Here is a 27,596-nt window from a genome sequence, read left to right on the forward strand (position 1 = left end):
CTTCTGAGCTCAGTTGACATGTAACTGTGCCAACAGTAATGAAAGTTTGAAGATGAGCTTTCTAACACATTTGATGAACCTTGAGGAATGAAGAAACATGGTAGATTAACATATAAAACTATTGTTATATGTGTATTAGCATAAACGTTTCTTGGTACATCTAATAGGCATGACGGGCCATAATTGGCAATGATCTCAGGAATCACCTTCATGAAAATGTGTACCTTGTAATTATTTTTGAGTATGATTCTGTGATTTCTTACCACTGACATTTTACTTTAAGTATTTAAGTGCATGTTGCATGCTAATATTTTTCATTTATTAAATGGAAAAAAGAAAGAAAGAAAGAAAATAAACCAACAATAAATCCTTTTCCACTCAGTTCTCTCAGGCATCAGATTCAACTCATGGGAACCTCTAGGTGTGCTCTTCTTCATCAAAAGTCATACCTATTTGTTTTCTCAACTCTTAAATTTACCCAATAATTCCACAGTACAACACATGCTACAAAGATATTATGCAGCCTCTACCATACTACCAGAATATACAATTACTGGACATGTCTCTCATACTTGTAATCATTACAGAAAGGACTTTGTGTAATGACCATCTTGTTTTTCAAACATAATAGTTACTATTGCTCCTTATTTTTCTGAACTCCACCTTGTTTGGTGTGTGCAATTGTCCAATACAGGAATAAACTCAAGGAGCTACGAACGCTTACCCGTTTATGTCATATACTGATATAACTCATAGTATTGCTTATTTAATGTGATAGTGGATGGCTTCAGTAAGCATATGTACTTTCTTCTATGTGGTAACCTGTACTTTGTGGGAGATAGGTAGGTGGAACTTAGAGGAAGGAGGTAACCAGGATGATATTAGCTATTAGCCACCATGTAAGGGGAATGCCATATAGAGAACTATCTCCTCAGCTGAAGAACTGAGTAATGAAAAATATCCTTAATTTCCCAATTGCATGCTAATATTCTTATATTCTTATGGTATTCTTATATTGAATAAAAAAGAATGAAAGAAAATAAACCAACAGCAAATCTTTTGTAGCTGCTAATTCCATGCTCCCATGAATTATGTCAGCACTGATGACTTGATCACTCTCTGAGGCTTCTCATATTGGGAAGACACATTAGTACTAAAAGTTTATTGTAATCATCCAACATTTTTAAAGCTGAAAGCTACAATTCCACATTTTTCTCATTAGAAGCTTCTAATTTATTGCACGTAGAACATCTGTTCAGCTCTCAGCATTAAATGAACTATTGTGACCTTCTTCATAACTGGAGCATTAGAAGATTTTTATTTACTTATATTTCAATATAGAATATATATACAGAAACAAGTCCAAGCACAAAAATAGAAATGCATTCACGTACATGTTTAAGTCCCAGTTTTTTCCACGGCTTCATGATACTTTTCACATGAGCCATTTCTGGTGATCTGACTTTTTCTTTGTCATCTTGTTCTTTGTGTGGAATATGTGGGAAGTGAAGCAGGTCATAGAATTGACTGTTTAGAGACTCTGAATGGATGTATGACTTGCATACTCATTTATCAGTGTATAAGAACTTTGCCACTAAGGAAGGGAGGCTGGAGTGAGGTCAGGGTGAAGCTGACCCAACATGTGGCTGCAGGGGAGGATGAGTTGGCTCTCAGAGAAGAGTGGGCAGATAGAGAAAGGGTGATAACAATTCAATTGTCATGGTCAACAGCACTCACAAGGATGAACTTGGCTGTTAAAAATCATAAAAACAGGATTAATACAAAATGGAATAATTAACCCCAAAGGCGACATTCACAATATAAATGTAAAAAGATTAAAGGCTTTAATTTAAAGTATGTTGTATATCATGTCATAGAACTTAAATATTCAATCTAGGCTGTCTATTTGTGGCACAATTAAGAATATTGAAGACATGCAGGGATTTGTGTAATTTAAAACTGGTATACAAATGGTAGTTCACTAGATGGATGCAAAGAGAGAGGGTGGCAAGCACAATGCCATCCCAGCTCTATGCTCATGTCCAGACAACTGAATTTCTACCTGATAAAGCAAGGTTTATACACAGACTTTTAAACATGAAGAAAGCAACTAACAAAAGAAACATCTAATACCTAGTCAGTCACACTGAATATGTGAGGACATAAAATAAAAAAAAATAGGACACATACAATTGATTCTGAAAATCATAGACTTTTTTTTAAAAGGCAGCCTCTTAGACATAGAACATTCATGAACACTAACCACATATTAACCTGACGAACCTTCTGTTTTTAAATATCAAAGAGTAAAACTTGCAAGTTATTGCTTATCGTAATGCCAAATAATTCAGCAAAGTAATAGCACTACAAAAAATAAAATAATCCACCTATAGAGTCATTAATGTGTCAAGTATCTTCATTAGAAATAATGAAAATGCAAATAATATAGCATCATTTCAGAAAACTAAAATAATATCATTGTTCAGAACCAATAGCAACAAGCCAAAGAATCACTCATAGGAAGATGTATATTTCTGAATAATTATTTTAAAATTAATGAAACATTTACACACACACACACACACACACACACACAACACACACACACACACAAACATTAGAATAAGAGGGCTCTATAGATGTTGGCATTGGTAAAGCACTTGCCATTCTGTGTCTGAGTATATGTACCACTCATGCAGACACACACTAAACAGAAGCACCTGTAACTCCACCCTGTGGGAGTAAGACAGATTTCCAGAGCATCACTGACCAAACAGAGTAACATAATAGATGAACCCCAAGTTCAATGAGAAACCTTGTTGCAAAAATATGGAGAGTGATTGAAGAAGATACTGAATGTCAACCTCATGCATACACCCATGAACACACACACACAAACAAAATGAAATAATTAACCAAAGTATTAGAAGAAGAACTGCTAAAATCTGAATAGAATATAATCAAAATAATCAATAAATACAGAAAATATATGACTCAATTACCCAAAAAGAAAGCAACAGATGAGTGGTTAGGGATTTGGCTAAGTGGATTAAAAAATGCTCAGATATGAGGAATGGAATTCAAATAATAAGAATCCGTGTAGAAGGCTACACATATTCTTGCATGTGCCTGAAACACCAGGGCATTCAGTGGCATAGAAGGGGGATCACTGCAGTTAGTAGATTACCTGCCTTACTCCACATTCCATGACAGATTCTCTCTCAAGAAAACAAATAAAGCAAGATTCTCTCTCAAGAAGACTGATAAAGCAAGACACTTGATGCCATCCTATTGTCTTTAAGATACACATACAAACACATGCACACACACAAATAAAACTGTTTTATATGGATGTATATATTTACTGTATAATATCACTATAAAGTAAGAACATAGATAAAAATGGGCTTTTAAAAATTAGAAGATAGAAAACTAGTATGCTATAGAGGAAAAACAAAACAAACACAGAAAAAAAAAACAAAAGAAAACTAGGATAATGAAAATACAAAACCACAAAAATTTAAGTTCCATTAAATAGCTTTCTTTTTTAAAATTTAATCCTTTATTTATTTATTCATTCATTCATTCATTCATTCATTCATTCATTTTATACTCCAGATTTTATTCTGGTCCAGGTTCACTCTCCGACTGTTACACATCGCAGACCTCCTCCCTGCCCCAGTTTCCAAAAGGATGTCTCCACCACTCATCCCCCACCCACCAGACCTCTACACACCCTGGGGCCTCCATTCGCTTGAGGGTTAGGTGCATCTTCTCTGATTGAACCCAGAACCAACAGACCTCTGCTGTATATGTGTTGGGGACCTCATATCAGCTGGTATATACCACCTGGTTGGTGGTCCAGTGTCTGAGAGATCTCAGGGGTCCAGGTCAATTGAGACTTCTGGTCCTCCTACAGAGTCAACCTCCTCCAGCTGAATAAGAATGCATTCATTTTTATTTTGTTTTTTTGTTTTATGTTTGAGTGTGTATTTAAGAATAACAGAGAAAGAGAGAAAATTTGTTTGAGTGGTTATGTAGGCAGTGAATCTGGAAGGAGTTAAGCTAAGTTACATAAAATGGTCAGAATATGTTTAATTTTGAAAAGGTTGCATATAAGACATTTAAAAAGAAGCTAATTTATCTAATTTTTAGAAAACTTACTAAGACATGAGAAAAAATACAAAAGAATGTAAAATATACGTAAAGGATGTAGAGCTTCATCCCTTACATCTTTTACAAACACAAATTTCATTTGAGAACGTGGAGATATTCCTCAGTGATCAAGAGTATTTGCTGCCAAGAAAGACCGTGTCAACTTTCTCTAAGTCCAGATCAAGGATGGCAATGAACATATCCTCTTATATCTCTGAGGAAATTCTCTCTTTCTCTCTCTCTCTCTCTCTCTCTCTCTCTCTCTCTCTCTCTCTCTCTCTCTCTCTCACTCACACACACACACACACACACACACACACACACACACAGAGCAAATACATAAATTTAAGAGAAAAAATTCTCATGGCCTAAACAAACATAGGCCTGTGGATCTGTCAGCCCTATCCTTCATGAAAGAATTGTTTAAAGGAGTCTCATTATTACATCTTTGTCAAGAGTAAATCATATGTGAATGTACTCAACAGTACAGAAACACACACACATGCACACACACATACACACTCATACACACACATACACACACACACACATACACACACACACACACACAATTGTTTAAAGAAGAATAATTTCTCATTAAACATAAGGGTTATGTTTTCACATATAGACATAATTCAAATGAATAGAAAGTCACAAATTATAAGAGTAGCCATTCAAAGGAAGAGATAAAACAAAAGTATCATTACAAAGTACTCTCCAGAGTGTTTCATTAGTAAACATAGCTTTTTAAAAAGAGAAATTGCTAAATGTAAAATATCAATTTTGAAGTTTAAATGCTAACTTAAAATTTGTTAAAAGTTCTAATGTCATTGTCTAAATAAACCACTTTTATTTCAATGGTTTTCAGTGACGGTGACAAAGATCAGATGCCGTCATCTGTACAAGAGCACTTTACACATTTTAAGGTCTTAGGTAACCTTAAGTTGTTATTATGAATTAGTCATTTGTTAAATTGCATTTCAGGGCTATTAAAACAATGAATGGGCTTCTTGAAACCTAAGTCCCCTTGTCACCTTTTGTTTATTTGTACAGGGATTTAAAAACCTTTAACCTAGTATTAATGGTTATTAGTAATTGCTGTTGACATAACTGAGACACTGTCATAAGAATAGATAGCATGATGCTCGTGAGGGGCTCAAAATTGTATGGGGACAGGACGGAGAATAAAGAAAAGGAAAATTAAAAAGATGGGAGAAAAGAGATCCTATCAAAATGAGCATCTAAACATCTCCATTAATGTCAGAGATACAGATTTCACAGCTAGATTTTCAGCCTAGAAAATGTCTAACTATGCTTTAGAATTATTAGTAGTATTAGTATTGATATTCGTATTATTGTTGGTAGTAATAGTATTGTTATTGTCATTGATGTTTTTATGATATTGTTTTATGGATGATTATATAAAGCTTTCTGAATCTGAGGTGAAAATGAACTAATTTTAAAATTGTTTTTAAATGACCCTAATAATAATGGCCAAGAACAAAAAAGGATTACATTCTCAGACTACTTTGATTTAGCTCTTTTTTTAACACTGGAAAACCAGCCTTTTAAGGTTATAGAATAGCTTTTTTTTAAGTTAATGTATTGATCCAACATGTAATGGGCTGGTATGTCAGTCTGTCTTCCTCACTTTTCTGTCTGCTAACCTGAATGGTTTGTTCCATTCAGAATTCATCCTTTTTGAATTTATTCCTGATTGCTGCTGCTGATTGTCTCATGCTCAGAGGTGACTTATCATAAAATCAGGTGAAGAGTGCATGGGTTTTCCTCGGGCTAGAATAGCCTCTGCGGACCTCAGAATTACAATGATAAATTGTTATAATGAATTATTATGTGCATCCATGATGTCACCACAAACTAAAAAAAGTAGCACTGACCAGGCAGTCATTGATTCTCAGACTTGCCTGCAGGGTCAGATTGAATCCCAAATGTGATTTTTGCACAGTTTTCTTCAACCAGAAGATTGGACAAAGACAGTGAGAAGTCAAGACATAAGAAGAAAAATGATAAATGATTTGTGTGTGTGTGTGTGTGTGTGTGTGTGTTTCTATTGTAACCTTGAACAATGTTTCTTTAATAACACCAGAGGGCATTATTGCCTCTGATGGCTAGTTTGCTGATGGTACAAATGAATAAAGCTTGTGGATTTTAGTTAACATATTGAGAAATATTTCAGCAGGTCATCTGAGGTGATGATCTTACACCTCTAGAAACTATAGTCAGGCTGTGTTTTGCTGCACAGTGTCTGTATTGCAATGTCTATGGTGCATCTAAGAACAGTATCAATATGTGAGGGAAAGCAGGTAACTAGCACTGACTAATGAATAGAAAAGTAACATGCACGTGATATTTAACATTTCCTTAGGTATACTTTCAAATGAAATCCTCATTTCAAAATGCAACCTAATAATTTTAGGAAAAAAAGGAATTGAATAAGAGAGAAAGAGAGGCAGGGGAAATAGAGATTGAGGGAAGAGGGAGTGAGGGGGTAGGAGGGGGAGGAAGTCGGAAGGAGAGAGGAAGAGAGACAGATGGAGAGAAAGAGAGAAAGAGAGAGACAGAGAGAGACAGAGAGAGACAGAGAGAGAGACAGAGAGAGAGACAGAGCGAGAGAGAGAGAGAGAGAGAGAGAGAGAGAGAGAGAGAGAGAGAGAGAGAGAGAGAGAGACTCAGTTGTTAGTTGGTATGGCAAAGTTTTCAAGCAATGTTTCCTTCTGCCTTGGAAGTTTCTGGTTTGAAAAACAATGACTGCAAATGGCAGATCAGTAGGAATGTTTTAATGGAGGTTTCTTGCAGACATCTTCTTGCGCATTATCATAAGCAATGGCCTTCTAGAAGTCAGCTCAATGAAAAATGGTAGTCACTTAGTGCCTTCATCACAACTTGAGAGGTTTTTATATACTAAAATATTTAATGTAACATTGTATGCTTACTTTTCAAATGTAACATGATAAAATGGAGAAACTGAATATCATAGAAAAATAGAACACTCTATGCATAATAGTTTTGCAATATTACATGTTGATGGTTTAGCATCAGCCTTACCACTAGTTAAGTACCTTTTATATTGCCAGACTCTCTGTATTTTAATGTATTATTAAAATAAATTATTTTATTATTACAATGCAAAACTACCCGTTGGACTTATCCCACTATGTTAATATTCATAACATCAAAACATCTGGAAATTTTTATGACATACATTTTCACTGAAGTCCAAATGATGTTGATTAAGAAATTGAATAACGGAGTTAATAAATATAGAATGCATATATGAGCTATTATGCACAATATGTAAACTTTTATTTTCCTTTCATATTAGTCCTGAATTTAAGTTTTTGTTTCAATATTTTATGCATCCAGGAGACAAAGCTCAGGGATGGAAAGGAATTACTCAACTGACATAAAAAAGTGCCTGATAAGACTTCCTGGGGATCTTCCATGTTGCTACCTTCCCTCTGAGCAAGCAAAAACGTGTGCCCAAGGTTAAAAATAAGAGCGAGAAGGCAGTTCTAAACAGGGGTTTCAGATTCAATATCACTTGTCTTATTCATAGCACCACACTTTTCTTTCCGGTGGCAAGCCTCTAATTCATTCTGTAAAGCCTTGAAGATGTAAGTGAGCAATATCTGTTGCCAATATAGATATTCTTGATATGACTTATAAAGCAGTAGAACTTTATAATAATTTCTTTGGATGCTGTACTCTCCAGTGTTGCATTTTTTTTTTAATTTTAATTTTAATTTTTATTTTTGAGACATTGTCATATGAGCTCAGACTTTGAACTTCTATGTATCTAAAAATGGCCTTGAATACTGGATCCTTTGTGTCAACCTGGCCTATGAAAAATTTGTATGGTATTGTAATGTTGTTTAATTTTACATTGTTATGGACCATAACATCTATTGTAGAACTATAATCTGTTTTATATATGTGTGTGTGTTTATGTGTGTGTGTGTGTATATTTTATATATATATATATATATATATATATGTGTGTGTGTGTGTGTGTGTGTGTGTGTGTGTGTGTGTGTGTAATCTACCTGTCTATCCATCAATTCTCCCTTAAATATTTAGTCATGTACTGATTGCTCAATTTATTGATTAATATTGTAGCACACCTAGGATAACATGCAAGTTCAGAAATTACTCTGTACTTACTTAGATAAATGCTATGAAGACAATCATTCATTATTATTTTAAAAATAGGAATAGATCCTTTTGGCATAACTCCAAATATTACTTACAACAAATTTTCAAGGGAAACTTGCAGTGGATTTTCAAACTTACAGCTCAAATGCATTATCATGAATAGAAAATACTGAGTTTTAAAAAAATATACTGAAGAATATCCCATACTCTCAGTTATGACATGAAGAACTGTAATTATTTGGAAATCTAATATATAGTAATCAAATTATATTAAGAGAACTATGGACAATATATTATCATTTAAAATTTATAAATGTTATAATAATTGTATGAAATCTTATTTCATTGTAAATCTATATAATATTGAGTATAGCACTAAACAAATATGGAAAGATATGTGGTTTTAATATCCAAGGGTGACTAAGCTTTAATGAATGTCACTATTTTTAAAATAAGCCAATTAAGCACAAGACCAACTAAGAATGCATGGAAATAAATTCACATGAGAAATTTTAAATATTATGAAAAATAAACTCAAAATAATTAAAAACACACTCCTAGAGGTGACCAGGAATTAAACCTTAATAATCTGGTGGATCTTTTAAAAGTGATCATTAAAAAATAAAGTTTTAAAACAAGAAAATAGATATGTAAATATTAGCATGGGTAAGATGAATTTCATATCATTACTGAACACTATATACATTAGATTAGAATCAAACACTTCTCCTCAAGGGTCATATCAAAAATATTGGGTTAATAATGGACAGAACACATTGGTTAATACACAAACATTATCCTCACAGGAATTTCCAATCTCTTCATTGCTGCTCATTTACTGTGAGCGTCCTATTAATATACAGTATCAACACATTGGCATGCTAATAGCAATTCATATGCTGCATGATATCCAGACTTATTTGTGGCTGGTGAAGTATGAATTTCCTTCTAATATTACTGGATTTATTTCCGGTTTCCATCATTATAAATTAAGATTATCAATACGATGTCCAACCTTGGGAAATATTTCTGATCTATTCTTTCCCTTATTCTATATCAAGACTTGTGTTTACCTTCATCACAAATGTTATTTGGTGACTCCATACACTCATTGTTTCTCTCTTCTATGAAGAGAGGATGTCATGATCCAATTCAAGTAAATGCATGCATTCAGTCTATTAGTCTACATCACCTGTTTATGGGTTACTAATCTGTACAGTTTAGCTAGGAATGTGTCTTAGCCTTTATGGAAGAGGAGGCTTACTTCCCTTTATCAGTGATGATTCTGAGACAAAAAACACTTGACATTTTGATGAGGATAGCATGAAGAGTGAAATTTGCAGGACATCAATTAGATATCTATTTATATTTGACCAGTTTAGTGAAAAACAAGAACTACAGAAAAATATACGGAAATTCGTATACACAGCTAAGATCTGTGAGAAGGAGAAAGAAGAAGATGAAGAAGAGGAAGAGGAGTATCCAGAGAGGGACAGAAGAAAGGAGAAGGGTTTAAGAGTGGTGAAAAGCTCTTGGAAAGGACTCAAATTCAGCTCCTAGCATCCAAGTTGTAGGGATCACATCTGCCTGTGTACCTCTAGCTTCAGGGCACTTGACACTCCCTTCTGGATTCAGAAGGCACATATACTCATCTGTTCATACCCACACCAGACACAAACTTAAAATAAAAATAAATATAACCAGCCTGAAATCTGGCTGATCAGGTTTGACTGTTAGCACCAGGAGAGCATTGGGGTGGAGCCTGCCACCCTATCATTCTGCCACTCCCATTGCTATTACCTGCAGCCTAGCTGTTCTGGAGCCAACACGTGGTCACCTGCAACTGGACTCCAAGGATGATTTGGTGGGAATGGGCCCCTCCCCCTTCTTCATAACCCCGTGTCTTCGAATAGTAAAATTGAGCTTTGATTGCGCCGCCTAGTTTCCCTCTTTTCTTCCAGATTCTAAGATGCTTTCCAAGCTCGAACCTGGACATGTGGGCCGCTGGCCGGCCTCAACAATAAAAAGTCTGTAAAACCAAATTAATGCACTTCCTGGTTCAAACAAGTGTGTAGAAAACAAAACAAAACAAAACAAAACACAGGATAAGCAGTAGTAATAGTCAACTAAAACGCACATGGGAAAAGCAGGAGGGAATGCTTGGGACGATATAGACAAGCCTTTCCCACCAGCCAGCTTCACCGCCATCTTTCTCCACTGACTTTTCATATCACATGTCTTTAACATTGTTAACTGAACATTGTTCAGTTCTCATCACCAGATCAGGCACATAGTAGGACACACTTTCATTCTTTATTCAATAGACTGTAATTGCTTTGAGGTATACATAAGAGAAAATTTCAGAGGTCATGAAGAAGATCGTTCTTAACAATTGTGCTGTTTCCATGCTTTGATATATAAATCAAATTCATCCAAACACAAAGTTACAGTATGTTGTCTTTACTGTTCTCACCTGAACATGTCTTGTACGAAGATGTAATTGCAAATACCCCAGTGACCATAGAGGCATATTGAGAACATATGTGGGGAAAAAAAAAAAAAAAAGGAAAGTCCAATTTGATAAAATGCAGCTTCAATTTGGAAGTTATTTTTATAGAAAAGTGTGATCAATGAATACAACCACACATATGTTATAATATGTCTCTCTTCAAATATTGAGATCACATTAAAAAGTTAGCAATGTAAGGGTTTAGGCAGTAGTAAACATTAGTTTAGTAAACTAGGAGCTTCCTGTTTCTTGATATTTCATTTGGGGATGATTCCTGGGTAGACACACAGGGAAGATATGATTCCAGCCTCAGTCTTTGGGGATTCCTGATTTAAAGCAGATAAAGGTGATAATATATAAAGAAATTGTGAAAGAGTAGCTCATAAGGCAAGAGAAATGACTTTAGGCTCTAGGGAGCAAGGTGAATAAACTTAGTATTTTGTGAAATAGAAAGTAGATTCTGTTGAATGCTATTGACTTACCAAGTAAAACAGGAGCCAGTAGAGCACTCATCAGAAATAGAGAAGCTATACAAGATTGCAAGTGTGGTCCTGAATGTCATCAGTCGATGACAATTACAATTGTATAAACTAATGCAAAGTTTGAATAAGACAGGCTGGGAGATTAGAAGATATTTACACAAATGTATGGTACAAAAGAAGGGAGAGCCAATAGCCGGAGGCATTCTTTTATTTCCATATCCTCTATTACCTGACAATATATTATTAGCAAATAGTATATATGCTGAATGGTGTGCGAATTGACTGCATGTCGACAAACACAAAAACTGCCTATGAGAATAGCAATGAATAGTTAGTGTAAGACATGGGAAAAATGAAGAATTCAGGGAATATTCATAAGATTTTGAAATATCCGTATGGTGTGAAGGCACATTTTTCCTCTTTTCACAAATTAATGTGTAGATCCCTAAGCTTCAGACTTTTAGTTGTATATAAATCATTGTAATAACACACATCATACACATACATATATGTATGTATACACACACATATCAATAAGCTTTTTGGTGAAAAATGGTAGAGCATGAGGGACCTAGAGAAAAGACTTTGAGACATTAGGCTGATCAGTAGAAAACCTCAGAATGGAAACTTTTATCCACACCTATTTGAGACTAGCATTATGGAAGGAAACAATATTCTCTTCAAAACGCCGTCCACTTTTTCTTCTAAATAAATGATGATGGTAACTTATATAGAGCTTCTTCTATTCTCATACATTTTCAAGAAAGGAGAGTCATCATTTAGGAAGATAGTACAATTATCTAATGACATCCTCTGGTCTATATTTTGGGAAGATTTTAAAATGAGAAACACATTCCCAACTTTGGAAATATTGTGATGAAAGATGCAAGAACCAAGGAGCATACACTCTTAAATGGGAGAATGTCAGAAAATGGTCTGCCTTCCAGGATTAAATGATCCTTTGTAGCAGAGGAAAGAGGCAGTTTCTATTGAAGATTGTAAACTTGTGTCATACTTCCAATATCAAATGTTCTTCTTTCAAATAACATTAGCATCATATTGAGATTAAATTTTCAATAAATCTAACTTAGTAAATGGACTTCTGAATTAATTACTTTTTGACATTGGCAATTATTTGATTACAGATTAAGTGAAATTCAATAAAAATAGTTACCTTATTTACTTATTTTGTTACAGTTAATTACTAACAAGAACATAGCCCATTCAGGTTCCAATGTGGGGCGGGGGCAATTGTGATTTGAGTATATATTTTCAATATCTTAGCAAACACTCCTCTTTGTTTTGAGATATTTATCATGAACCCAAGGAAAGCTTTTTAGTTCATGCCACAATAAATGATATTAGCAAGAATTTGAAGAATACATGTTTTCATTCAAATTTACTTAAGAAGACAGAGTCTTTTCATCTAAAGAAGTAAATTTTAAGTGGCTTATAATTTATTATTTTTTCCAGGGTCATCATTATACAATAAAATCCTGCAAAGAGAGTTGCTATTACTGACTTAATGGGATAGATAGCCAGTGTCCTTTGCAGTCCAGTGTCTGTGTGCCAGCGCCCCCTGGTGGGTATTGTCAAAAAATAAAATTTTATTAGGGTAGTTTGTGTAGTCATAAATATCATTGAATCTATTGTGTCAGAATTCATTTGGACAATGAAGATATCTTTGCTATGCTTGCTTTGTACTGACAGTGAGGCATAACCTCCCTACCAATACACCATATGGGACATTAAGAATTGACTCTGCAGTGTAAATAAATGCCAATTTTATGTGTTTTTATATTCATTTGTGCTTATGTATGTATATATGCAAATTGCAATGTGAATTCTTAATTTGTAGTTTATATCAAATGTTTTATTTATGTTTGCTTTCCTGTCTATCATCTTTCTGTTTATATATATATATATATATATATATATATACACACACACACACACACACACACACACACATACACACACACACACATACACACACACACTCACACATATATATATATTTTCAATTAGGTCTCTGACTCTTAAATATAGTTATTACGGTGTCAAAAGCCACCAGTGAGCAACCAATAAACCTGAAGCTTTATACGTTGGACTGATCTGATTTAAATATGAATTTTTGTAATTATTATCTTTTTTACTTGCATTCTGGTTTTTAGGAGGCCAGTAAGGACATCAAAATAGGAAGTTTGTGGACACTCTCAAAAACTTCAGACAAGCTTTTCCAGAAAAATGTTTTTCTTCTGTAGTTAACAATTCAAGTGTTAAAAACGCACCAATGTGCACAGAGTCACTATTGAACGCTAAGAATAGTGAAGACTCTAGGAATCCCAGTCACCCACAACCTTTCTAAACAGGGCTCTGTAGGTACATGATCACAAAGTAGAGAACAGCACCTTGTCTCAAAGAATAAATTAAATAGATACATTAAATTACATTATTATCCAAAGAAACATAATATATCATAGATACAGATGAGCTTATAACAAATTCTTATTAATTGATTAGTAAATTCTATATATAACAAAATGAAGTGCTGTGGTTTATTAATAAGATGACATTGTACTTGACTCTATGCAAATACATCTAGAGACTATTGGAGGATAGAACAATCTTATTACGTTTTATTCCTAAAACATCATCCTTTATCCTTATTCTCATAAAAAATATGAAAATGTTTGGGAAGTGTTTAAAAATTTCAGACTATCAGGCAACGTCTCTGATAGTGACGTTTAGTGCAGTATTAATAGAGACATAAAAGAGGAAAAAAGAGAAAGTCACAGACCCTGAAAAGAGTATGGAGACTCTGCTGGTCTCCATTTTCTGTAAAGCGAGACTTCTCTGGTGAGCAGCTGTAGCTCCATTTGTCACTGTATCTAAGGCTTAGAATATAGTAAAGAAGAACACTATCCTAGCAAAGTTGTAATTGTGGCATCTCTTCTAAGCCCCATAGTGTCACTAGCCCCTAGAAATCACAGCTAACTTTCTAGTACCGGGCATGATTTCCCTCCTGTTTTCTCCTGTTTTCAGTTGCCATCAACACAAATCCTGCTCCATAAACTTTATGCAAACCTTGTCACGATGATAATTTTCCTGGTTTATAGATGTGGCAGGTAGGTGGATATGTCTAATTACTTCCTTTCTTTGTGAGATTGTATGATATTGTCTGGATCCATGAAAGCTAAAACACAGAAAGATAATTTGGGAAGAGTTTCAACTTATGCCATCTTAATCATATTTCATAAATGTGTGATATCTTCAGCAGTAAATCCCATACATAACCTGGGAAACCAAAAAGGCTACAGCTATAATCTATATTGTTTGGGAGACTGGTCAAACTTGAAACACACAGGCACACACAGGCTATAGACATAGCATTAATGGGAACTATTTATATAAAATTTCTCTTTCTCTTTCTCTCTCTCTCTGTATCTCTATATCTATGTCTGTTTCTTTCACACATACATACACACATGCATATACACTCTCTCTCTCACACATACACACACACACACACACACACACACACACACAGAGAGAGAGAGAGAGAGAGAGAGAGAGAGAGAGAACCCAAATGTAGTCAAAGTAAAAGAGATCTTGGTGGAGCATGATAGGTGTTCAAGGGAAGTAGCTGGGGGTGACTTGAGGGAGAAAAGAGAATGAGGAAGTGATGTGGTTCTATTTCATTTAAAACATAAAATTAAATTTCCAAAAGTGAGCTGTTTCTGGAAAGAGATAGAGCAACCCCTCCTCTAGCAGTCACGTCCGGCAATGTCTAAAAACTGTCTGGAAGCATTTGCTGATTGCACTTCAGGATTCTTGACTTCATGCTTTAGAATCAAGTTGCTTCATGGTTAATTGAATTAAGTTGATCATCTTTGACCACAGTGGTCTGTGGTAAGGCTGTCCAGCCAAATAGATTCCAACATTTATTTCCATTGACCATGTTTTTAATTTACCAAATATTTCATGGTATTTTGAATGTTTTTAATGATCCATATTCTCCTCACTGAAATTCTATCTGTACATCAATAATATATGTTTTTATCCCCTTTGAGTCTAGTGTTAGAAAACAGGGTTGATTTTCTAGTAAGTTTGAAATTGTTCTGTGAAAAACTTTCCAAATATTTATAGTTGGAGGAAGCACCTAGAAACAACACCTAGAAACAAAAACAAAACAAAGAGAACAAACAACAGCAACAACAAAACAGCTTCTTGAAATTTTTGAGAAATACCAGGTCATAAATTTCAATTAGAGATATAAAGCAATTGATATTCATAAGGCAAAGATCAATTTATACATGTTTAGTTAAACGTTGCACTTTTGTTTACTGATTCAGCTTTAGACAGATTTACACCAAAAAGGCGTGAGCCCAGAAAGTTCAAATTATATGTTTAGAAAACACGAAGTTATTAAATAATTGATTGCAGTGTGTGCCTCTTTAATTAATTAATTAATTTTTAACATTTTTATTGGGTATTTTCCTCATTTACATTTCAAATACTATCCCCAAAGTCCCCCATACCCTTCCCACCACTCTCCTACCCCCCCTACTCCCACTTCTTGGCCCTGCCATTCCCGTGTACTGGGGCATATAAAGTTTGCAAGACCAATGGGCCTCTCTTTCCAATGATGGCCGACTAGGCCATCTTCTGATACATATGCAGCTAGAGACATGAGCTCCGGGGGGGGGGTGGTACTGGTTAGTTCATAATGTTGTTCCACCTATAGGGTTGCAGATCCCTTTAGCTCCTTGAGTACTTTCTCTAGCTCCTCCATTGGGAGCCCTGTGATCCATCCAATAGCTGACTGTGAGCATCCACTCCTGTGTTTCCTACGCCCCAGCATAGTCTTACTAGAGACAGCTCTATCAGGGTCCTATCAGCACAATCTTGCTAGTGTATGCAATGGTGTAAGCGTTTGGAGGCTGATTATGGGATGGATTCCTGGATATGGCAGTCTCTAGATAGTCCATCCTTTTGTCTCAGCTCCAAACTTTGTCTCTGTAACTCCTTCCATGGGTGTTTTGTTCCCAATTCTAAGATGAGGAAAAGTGTACATACTTTGGTCTTCATTCTTCTTCAGTTTCATGTGTTTTGCAAATTGTATCTTGTATCTTGGGTATTCTAAGATTCTGGGCTAATATCCGCTTATTACTGAGTACATATCATGTGAGTTCTTTTGTGATTGGGTTACCACACTCAGGATGATGACCTCCAGGTCCATCCATTTGCCTAGAAATTTCATAAATTCATTCTTTTTAATAGCTCATTAGTACTCCGTTGTGTAAATGGACCACATTTTCTGTATCCATTTCTCTGTTGAGGTACACCTGGATTCTTTCCAGCTTCTGGCTATTATAAATAAGGCTGCTATGAACATAGTGGAGCATTTCTCTTTTTTTACCAGTTGAAATAACTTCTAGATATATGCCCAGGAGAAGTATTGCAGGATCCTCTGGTAGTACTATGTCCAAATTTCTGAGGAACCGTCAGACTGAATTCCAGAGTGGTTGTACAAGCTTGCAATCCCACCAACAGTGGAGGAGTGTTCCTCTTTCTCCACATCCTCGCCAGCATCTACTGTCACCTGAATTTTTGATCTTAGCCATTCTGACTGGTGTGAGATGGAATCTCAAGGTTGTTTTGATTTGCATTTCCCTGATGATTAAGGATGCTGAACATTTTTTCAGGTGTTTCTCAGCCATTCATTATTCCTCAGGTGAGAATTCTTTGTTTAGCTCTGAGCCCCATTTTTTAATGGAGTTATTTGATTTTCTGGAGTCCACCTTCTTGAGTTCTTTATATGTTGGATATTAGTCCCCTATCTGATTTAGGATAGGTAAAGATCCTTTCCCAATCTGATGGTGGTCTTTTGTCTTATTGACGGTGTCTTTTGCCTTACAGAAGCTTTTCAATTTTATGAGGTCCCATTTGTCAATTCTCGATCTTGCAGAACAAGCCATTTCTGTTCTATTCAGGAATTTTTCCCCTGTGCCCATATCTTCGAGGCTTTTCCCCACTTTCTCCTCTATAAGTTTCACTGTCTCTGGTTTTATGTGGAGTTCCTTAATGGTTTAATATATGGAAATTCATCAATGTAATCCGTTATATAAACAAACTCAAAGACAAAAACCACATGCTCATCTCCTTAGATGCTGAGGAAACATTTGACAAAATCCAACACCCATTCATGATAAAAGTATTGGAAAGATTAGGAAATCAAGGCTCATACCTAAACATGATAAATGCAATCTACAGCAAACCAGTAGCCAACATCAAATTAAATGGTGAGAAGCTGGATGCAATCCCAGTAAAATCATGGACTAGAGAAGGCTGCCCACTTTCTCCCTACCTATTCAACATTGTACTTGAAGTCCTAGTGTGCCTCTTTTATTTAACTTTTCATATCATTCTTTATCTTAAAGATAAATAAAATACAATGGGTTCCCTGCATCCATCTGCAATAGCTTCTCTGTGCTGTGTGGTATATGGGTGTGACAGGAGATGTGTATGCTTGGACAGATGAAGTCACAAGGGGAAGGCCAGGAGAGGATGTCAGCTGTCTTGCTTTATACTTTCTGCTTTATTCCTTGAGACAATGTATTCAACTGAACCTGAAGCTCACCAATTTGGACATAAGAGCTTGTTATATCTGCCTGTCTCATGAGCACCGAGGTTTGAGCAATAAAAGACAATGCACAGAATTTATGTGGTTCCTAAGGATTCAAACGCAGATTCTCACACTTGCATAGCAGTGTTCTTACTGGCTGAACCATTTAAGTTTCCTGCATACCACTTTAGGCTGACAGTGCACTAAGAAAACCATCTGCATATTTGAATGTGGTCAAGTTAGCTAAATGAATACTCCAGAGAGACACAGAAAGATTCAGAATCATACGAGTTTCTAATTGCTATCTAATGTTGTCTAGAATTCCAAAAATATCACAAAATTCAGAGTTTTAGTATGTAAGCATACCCCCCGTCAAAGTTTCTAAGTCAATATTTCCTTAACCTTTTATATTCCACTGAATATAGTACTGTAGCCAAGGCGTCAACCAGCTGTGTGCTCACATAAAGCCTTGACTGGAGAAAAATCTGTTCTCCAACTTTCTCATTTGTAAGTAAGGAAACAGCCTATTCACGACAAAGGTTTATAGGTATTGCTATCGTGCTTACCATTTCTTTCACTCTCCTGAGCCTTGGACATCACTGTACTCTTGATTCTTCTGAGTTCATCCCTTTCACCTTCTACATGTTACTGAGATCATGTGGTATTTGCCTTTCTCCGTCTAGCTTATTTTACTGAGCATAATGTTGTCTCATGAAGAGTATTATAGAGAAGGGCAGGATTCCTTCTTTATGATGGATAAATAATAACAGTAGAGCTTATTACTCTGGGCAACTCCATGAGGGGATTTTGTTTGCTTAGATAACTTGGGTATGACTTTTGATGTTACTGAAGAATTTTCTTTGTTGTTGAAGACAAGGGAGTTTTAGTTGAGAATTATTCAAAAACCCAAAACTGTGCACACTACTACTACTACTACTACTACTACTATTATACTACAGTATGCTAGAGTTCATTTATCCATTTATAAAGTCTATTGACTTCTCAAGATAGAATTCTGATGGTATACCTAGCTAAATTTTCTTCTCTCTCTTTTTTTAAGAGAAGAAATCCCTAATTTACCATTATGACAAGATGCCAATTGTTAGAAGAAAAATATGATGAATTAAAACCTTGTTTGTTTCCAAATAACTCATGAAAAATTCATTTGAAGAACATTTTACAGCTTCATTCCCATGTTCAACTTAAATCACTGTCATTGATCATACCCACATGATCAGAAGACTTATGATACTTTGGAAGATGTCTGAATAACAGCTCATTGGTTACATGTACCAACAGGATCCTGTATACCTCTCCTGGGCATATATCCAGAAGATGTCCCAACCGGTAAGAAGGACACATGCTCCACTATGTTCATAGCAGCCTTATTTATAATAGCCAGAAGCTGGAAAGAACCCAGATGCCCCTCAACAGAGGAATGGATACAGAAAATGTGGTACATTTATACAATGGAGTACTACTCAGCTATTAAAAAAATGAATTTATGAAATTCCTAGGCAAATGGATGGACTTGGAGGGCATCATCCTAAGTGAGGTAACCCAATCACAAAGGAACTCACACAATATGTACTCACTGATAAGTGGATATTAGCCCAGAAACTTAGGATACCCAAGATATAAGATACAATTTGCTAAACACATGAAATTCAAGAAGAACGAAGACCAAAGCGTGGACACTTTGCCCCTTCTTAGAAATGGGAACAAAACACCCATGGAAGGAGTTACAGAGACAAAATTTGAAGCTGTGACGAAAGGATGGACCATCTAGTGATTGCCATATGCAGGGATCCATCCCATAATCAGCTTCCAAATGCTGACACCATTGCATACACTAGCAAGATTTTGTTGAAAGGACCGAGCTGTCTCTTGTGAGTCTATGCCGGGGCCTAGCAAACACAGAAGTGGATGCTCACAGTCAGCTATTGGATGGATCACAGGGCCCCCAATGGAGGAGCTAGAGAAATTACCCAAGAAGCTAAAGGGAACTGCAACCCTATAGGTGGAACAACAATATGAACTAACCAGTACCCCAGAGCTCTTGACTCTAGCTGCATATGTATCAAAAGATGGCCTAGTCGGCCATCACTGCAAAGAGACCCATTGGACTTGCAAACTTTATATGCCCCAGTACAGGGGAACCCCAGGGCCAAAAAGGGGGAGTGGGTGGGTAGGGGATTGGGGGTGGGTGGGTATGGGGGACTTTTAGGATAGCATTGAAAATATAAACGAGGAAAATACCTAATAAAAAAATAAATTAAAAAAAAAGAAAGAAAGAAAAGCATGTCGGCTGTAATGTTGAATGTTCTTATTCTGATCACATCAATTCAGTAAATGTTCATGATAAATGAAAAGTCAGCCAGTTTTCAGAAACTGTAAGAGATGCCCTCAATGGCTAGTTCATGGCTGCCACTTCCAAATCCTCTGAAAAAAAAAAAAAAAAAGAGACGATTTTTCCCCCTGGGACACAGAATGTAAGGTTCAAGCTGAATGTTAATTGGTGACAATGATTATCTTGCTTCATGACTCTGTGGTAAATGCATGCCTGGTTTGGGAAAGTCGAAAATTAAATACAGACATCAGAAAGTTAGGACAAAAAGGATTTGTTAGGTGTTTGTACTCTGATGCAGAAGAACTCCCATTAAGTTCCATGTTGTAATGATTAAAATATTGCTTTGAATTGGTTTCAAAACTTAAACAGATCCAGGGAAACGAAGGAGGGAATTAAGGACTAATTACATTAAGGTACCTCATATCAATTTCTCATGGATTGGTGGCTTCATGTGGTTATTGTTTTTAGGTAGTTAGGCAAATATTATGAAGAAATATCAAGAGAGTCTTTTCTAAGGCTCTAAAATATTCATAACTATTAAATAAATACATAGTTGAACTGATTTTCTTTGTGGGGAATATAATAAACATTGTGTTCCCTGCAAACTTTATTATTGTTCTTGATGTCTTACCTCCCAGAATACACAGAATACATGTATGTGTTGAAAACTACCAGTTTGACAGTGCAAAAGACTTGACTACGCAACATCATTTTTTGATTATTAATGAGATTATTAATATAAAGATTATTATTTTTTCTTTCTTCTTTCCAAACATTTACATTCATGCTTTATTTTAGAAACCCCATTGCCATCCCCATACTTGAATACTTGAATTTGAGAAAAAGACAGAGAAAGAGAGAGAGAGAGAGAGAGAGAGAGAGAGAGAGAGAGAGAGAGAAGAGAGAGGAGAGAAGAGAGAGAGGGAAAGAGGGGGAGAGAGAGGAGACAGGAACAGAGGGAGAGAGAGGGGGAGAGAGGGAGAGAAGAATAGAGGGAAAGACAGAGAGCAAGTAAGAGAGAGAAAGAAAGAGAGAGGCAGAGGGAGAGACAGAGACAGATAGAGGTTTGTGTGCCTGTTTTAATGCATATGTATCATCATTAGATTTCAGAGTACAGAATCAGGTGTAAGACTTCAGCTTTCTTGCTTGATAAAGTGTGTTGTCTTCATTTTTTCTTAATTGTTTATAGAAGGGCACTTGTCTCACAAGCATTTAGTGATTCTCCTTTTTCTGCCTGCCATATCATCATGGTGGCACTTTGATTATAAATATATGCTCTAAAGTCATCTTTTACAAATGGCGTTGGGGTTCAAATGCAGGTCCTCAAAGAGGGTATGTATTCTCCCTACTGATCTATTTTGCCATCCATCAGTGAGTTATTGTTCTCACACGAGAAAGCATTACAAGTGAGTAACAGCAGTGTGACATCAGGTAACATGACATGTTATTACTATTAATACAATGGTGATGTTTCTTCTGGTGCTACATTTTCATGCTTTTTTTTTTGTCTTTGGCTAGTCATCTAAAAAGAGTAGTTCTAATATATATGATATTTACAAGAGTCTCAATCTTAATGATTATCCTTGCAATTTCCAGAGAGAGAGAGAGAGAGAGAGAGAGAGAGAGAGAGAGAGAGATGGAATTCAGTAGGGCTGTAGTTGCCTACCAGCCTTATTTAGTAGGAAGCTTTGATGTTACTGAACATATCATGTATTCTCCATCACTACTTTCCTTCCAGGCTGCTATGTCAAGAATAGCAGGAATCCTGCAGCAAGCTTAGTGTGGAGGACACCAGACTCCTGACATAGCTGCTTTTGGAATATATGCAGCTGCTGGTGGTCGGGGGTAGGGTTGGGGTGGATCTCTAGAAAGTCCCAGAGACCTGGGATGTGAAAGGCTCCAGGACTCAGTGTGGGTGCCCTTAGCTCAATTGCCCAAGAGTAGGGTTCTGGAACCTGAAGAGACCACATGCAGCATTTAGACACAGCCCCCAATGGAGAGATGGGGACACCAAGTCACCTTCAATTTATTTGACATAGAATTGTTTCTGTCTAAAAGAAATGCAGCAGAGACCAAAAGAATGTCCATCCAGTGACCTGCCCTACTTGGGATGCATCCCATGGGTGGACATCAAACCTTGACATGCTTACTGATGCTATTTTGTACTTGCAGACAGTGGTTTGGTATGGCTGTCCTCTGAAAGGCTCTATTAGCAGGTACCTGTGACATACACAGATACTTAGAACCAACCATTGGATTAAAGTTATGGACCCCTATTGAACAGTTAGGGGGAGAATTGAAGGAACTGAAAGGGCTGGCAACCGCATAGAAAGACCAACAGTGTCAACTAACCTGGACCCCGGGAGCTCCCAGAGACTAAGCTACCAACCAAAGAGCATACAGGAACATAAATAGCAGAGGAGTACCCTGTCTAGCCTCAGTGGGAGAGGATGACCCTAAGCCTGTAGAGACTTTATGCCCAAGGGAAGAAGGATGCCAGGAGCAGAGTGAGTACCCACTTAGAGGTAAAGGGGAGGATGAAAAGGTTGAAGACATTTGGGGGGGCACAGGAGAGGGGCAACAAATGGGATGTAAATAAATACAAGAATTAATTAAAATAATTTTAAAATTCTAAAACACACACACACAAAAAGAATGACAATAATCCTGCAGCAAGCTTAGTCTGCAAGAAATCAGACACTTGACATAGCTGATTTTGGCTACAGAATTTGTGAAGCTCTTTCAAAGCTTGATTCACTCATAAGCTCTCCTGAATTGTTATGTCTCTGCTTTCTTCCCTTCCTTTTGTAGCTAGGATAAGACACTGAAGACTAAAGTACTCTCAGCACACCAACGTTCCCTTAAGAAAATCGTCCAGTTAGTGCCAGCATCATTGTGTTTCTCTCAAAGGAGGCAAACTATTGCAGCCTTCTAGAAGAGCTTATAGTTTATGAAAACACTAGGCACAACACAGAGAGGAAGAATAGGATACTTTAGAACATATAGAAGTGCTAAGTGGAATCACTTATCAATTTGAACAAAAAAGAGCCTAATCATGGGAATAATATTGAGAAAGTTCGGGTTCACTGCTGAAGGCCAGGGTCTCGCTGTGGCAGTAGCAGTTTTGCAGTGACAAGAATGTCTTTCTATGGGACTTTATTAAGTCTGGTCTTCCCGGCAATCTAAAAGTACTTTGTGGTATATTTACAGAATTATTGAATTGAAGGTTTATGTCTGAGTTTACAAGGAGAACATAGATGGGGCAAGCTCTATTGTATTTCCAGTTTATTCCAGCTGTGTTATTTGATGTGACTTTTCTTTTTGCTGTCTGCAGCTCAGCATCCAACCTTTACCAAACCAAACACATCACCACCCAGGAACATAAAAGATAAAAGCTCCAATCTATAAGGCTCTCATTGACAGCATTATCCCTTTCATGAAGGAAACAAAAGGTTCACTCATAATGCGTTCTCAGTTCTGGGGAGAAAACAGAACTTCCTGACAAGAATTGTGCGCAACAGGTACCATGTGCAGAGTCTTCAAGTACTTAAAGAAGACAGCCATTTTTGGATGCGAATATTTACAATGATAATTCAATAAACTGAATTATTCTCCCTAAGCTTTCCAAGTAATCCTTTAATTAAACTCCTATAAAGATAAGTTTTATTCCACACATTTGGACAGGCTTTTTAGTTCAGGCTTCATTATTTGGAGTAAATATGGATGCAGAGATTTTTGTTATGTTATAGTATGCAGGTAGATTTTAATTGTGCTTAAAACTGATAATTTTATATATGTGAAATTAATATTACATAGGTTTAATGAGACTATAAATTTCATAACTATAAACTCATGGACTATGCAGCACGAGTATGTAGGATCACATTAAAGATAATTTACCTGACTCCTTACTTTCTAGTACATATAAATTCTCTAAATATATGTTTGCAGAGATAATTTAATGGCACAAAATCAATTGAAATGAGATATGAGATAATGCATAGATTTTTTAGCATATATATTATATATATCAGTCTAAATACAATTTAAGTTTTTAAAATTTAAGTTTTTTTTAATTAGGTATTTTCCTCATTTACATTTCCAATGCTATCCCAAAAGTCCCCCATAACCCCCCCTACCCACCCACTCCCACTTTTTGGCCCTGACATTCCCCTGTACTGGGGCATATAAAGTTTGCAAGAATTTAAGTTATTAAAATGACACATGAACTTTTATTTGTTTACTAAGCCAGTGTATAGGAAACGTTTATCATGCTGAACTAAATCGCTTCATGTGATTGTGGAACGGGTTTTACATGTACTGTAGTGCTATTCACAACGCTGCTGTCTGTTTCCTCCTAGGTCAAATAAATAGTAAGTCTCTGAACAGCAATAGGTCTCAGAGTTTTTGACTTCCTAATAGGAATCAATCAGCCATTGAAAACAATTTTCTTCCATATTTAACATTTTTTAAAAAATATTAAGTCTATCAGAATGCTACACTTTAAAGTGAATTAATAGATATACCATGCGCATGCACCCATGGCAATATACACACCAGCATTATTGTTATATTCAAAGTCAGTGTTGCCAACTGCGGTTTTGATCAATGTGCGGATGTGGTTGGGAAGACGTGGTGCTTGCTACAATTGGACATATCATACTTGTGGTTGCAGGAGCCGTTTTAAAAATCCTCTCATAGTTCGCCCTTCTTGTTTTCTGTTTGATGAGAGATTTGCCCCCAGAAATACTTAACCTTGGAGTAAAAATCCACCTTCATAGGGAATTCTGCTTATTAATAATATTGTAGGATCTGCCAGCTGCAGAAAAGAAAAAAAAAAGAGAGAGGGCTAATAGATTTCTTTCATCATTGTTGTTCGTAATTCACCACTTAAACTGTAGCAGGAAGTATTGATAGAATTGATTTTAAAAAAATCTGTACAGGAAAAAATTGCTGAATTATGGAATACATTGATAAAGATGGTTATTAGTGGGGAAAGACGACATGGCATAGTAGTATCATATTTGAGTGAAAGGATATGTGGTTAGAAGCCATTTTTCTTATGTTCTACACCTATAATGTATGAAGACACACACAAAACCTTAGACGCCTTGCTGCTGCATGACAAGGATTATATTTTTGAGTGTTCCGAACTTCCTTTGTGAGGGAAACACTACCCAGACACTAAAAATCCTGCTATTTATTGGCATCTTCTGGCAATAGCTGCATTGTGCTCTCATATTCAAAGTCCACACAAATGCACTCGGAAGATTTACATTTGTAACAAGCATGAAACCTGAAGGGGAGGGCAGGAGCTCTGAGATTTACCTCCTAAACTCAGAGCGTTTCCTTGGCAGGAAATATAAGTTACATTAAGTTTTCGTCTAAGCCCTCCTCACCTTTGAGAAAAATAATGTTCTTAATTCTACTAAAACACTAAAATAGCTATTCTGAGGCCAAGAATCTGCCAAGAGGGAAAACTACCAGGTGCTTAAATGGCACAGAACCATGGGATGCAGTTGAATGGAGAGAGATGAATGGGATGATGCATTTTGTTGGAAACGAATTCAAGGGAAAAAGTAAGCCAGAGAATGAGTGAAATATAATTTAATCTCTTCATTGTATGCTATTTAACCCCCACGTACAAAAATGAGCACTCAGAAAACAGAAACTAGGCCCAATGTATATACTGTAAAAACATATGGTTAGTATCCAAAGAGAATGGTAGGCTTCAAACCCAAGCAAATGGAGTGTTCCCACCGGACAAAAATGAAATCTGGGAACCATGTGAAACGTGCAGAGAGAAAACAATATGACATGTTATAGGAAATGGCAAAGATAAACCAAATAAGGGAAAAGCAAACTTCACAGGGAATTTCACCAATATGAAGCCTCGCTTTCACACTCTGACGATCATATCCTCAGTGGAAAACTGAACAAAGATTGCCACAGAGCCAAAACTTGCCTCTTCATTCTTTTCTTTGTGATACAAAACAAAATATCCAAAAAGCTGCTTGGAAAAGACTAGACTCTTTCCTATCTTACCACTGTAGGATAGTGTTCTTTACTCTAGTAGAAAACTTCTAGTGTGCTGATTCACTTTTTCTGAGAGGATAATTGGAAATAGTCTCAGTTCTAGAACAATTGCAAGACTTTGAATATTAGACATCAAAACATTTTGAATTATTTAGCATGTGTTACTCCAAGAAAAATATATACCTAGATATTTTGCAAAGAAAAGGCAGACGAAGACGGGTAGGTGACTGCTGCATCCATGCAGGAAAAGAGGCCTGAGAAAGGACAGAGGCAGATGAGATACAAATTCATCTTAAGCAATTGGTCCTGCTAATAGTTTTGTGAAATCATATTTAGGAAGATAATGCGGTAGTGAATTCCCTCCTTATAAAAAGATCATGGTCTTTTTTTCTAAAGACTCTGAACTGATTGATAAAGTCCATCCATAGCACAAAGAGTATGTTTGTTTAATACAGGGTTCAATATTCTAAATATCCACATCTATGTGGAACATTGACATCACTTCTACTGACATTAGACTAGTTGAGGACCAAGGTACCCTTAATTTGGCACCAAGATAGACCACTCCACTTATGTGAGCATCAGACCTAACATGACAGATGGTGATCCTGAGAAAATCAAACTTAAGGAGTGTTAGTTATTTTGACTCCATATGGTGTATGTGAAGGATAATAGATATCAGATGAGATATTCATATAAAGGATGCTGCTGTGTCTTATGTTATTCAGCCTTCTACTGTTAAGATGTGGAACAATGCTCTGCTTTGAGATTTTAAGCTTCCCCCTTTAATTTTTTTATTTAATCTTTTTTTTTCTATACTCCAGATTTTATCCCCCTCCAGGTCCACCCTCTGTTTCACATCCCACACCTCCTCCCTCCCTTCCATCTCCATGAGGATGACCCCACCCCCACACCACCTGACCTCCCCATTCCCTGAGGCCTCCAGTCTCTTGAGTCTTAGGTGTATCATTTCTGACTGAGTCCAGAACTGGCAGTCCTCTGCTGTATATGTATTGGGAGCCTCATATCAGCTGGTGTATGCTGCCTGTTTAGTGGCCCAGTGTCAGAGAGATCTCAGAGGTCCAGGTTTATTGAGACTGCTGGCCTCATACAGGGTCACCCTCCTCCTTAGCATTTTCCAGCTTTTCCCCAATTCAGCCACAGGAGTCAGCAGCTTTTGTCCATTGGTTCAGGTTTAAATATCTGTATCTGACTCTTTCAGCTGCTTGTTGAGTCTTTCAGAGGTTAGTCATGATAGGCCTC

This window comes from Mus caroli, unplaced genomic scaffold (assembly GCF_978045245.1).
Source record: "Mus caroli unplaced genomic scaffold, Mus_caroli_1 scaffold_14, whole genome shotgun sequence".
NCBI classification, from domain to species: domain Eukaryota; kingdom Metazoa; phylum Chordata; class Mammalia; order Rodentia; family Muridae; genus Mus; species Mus caroli.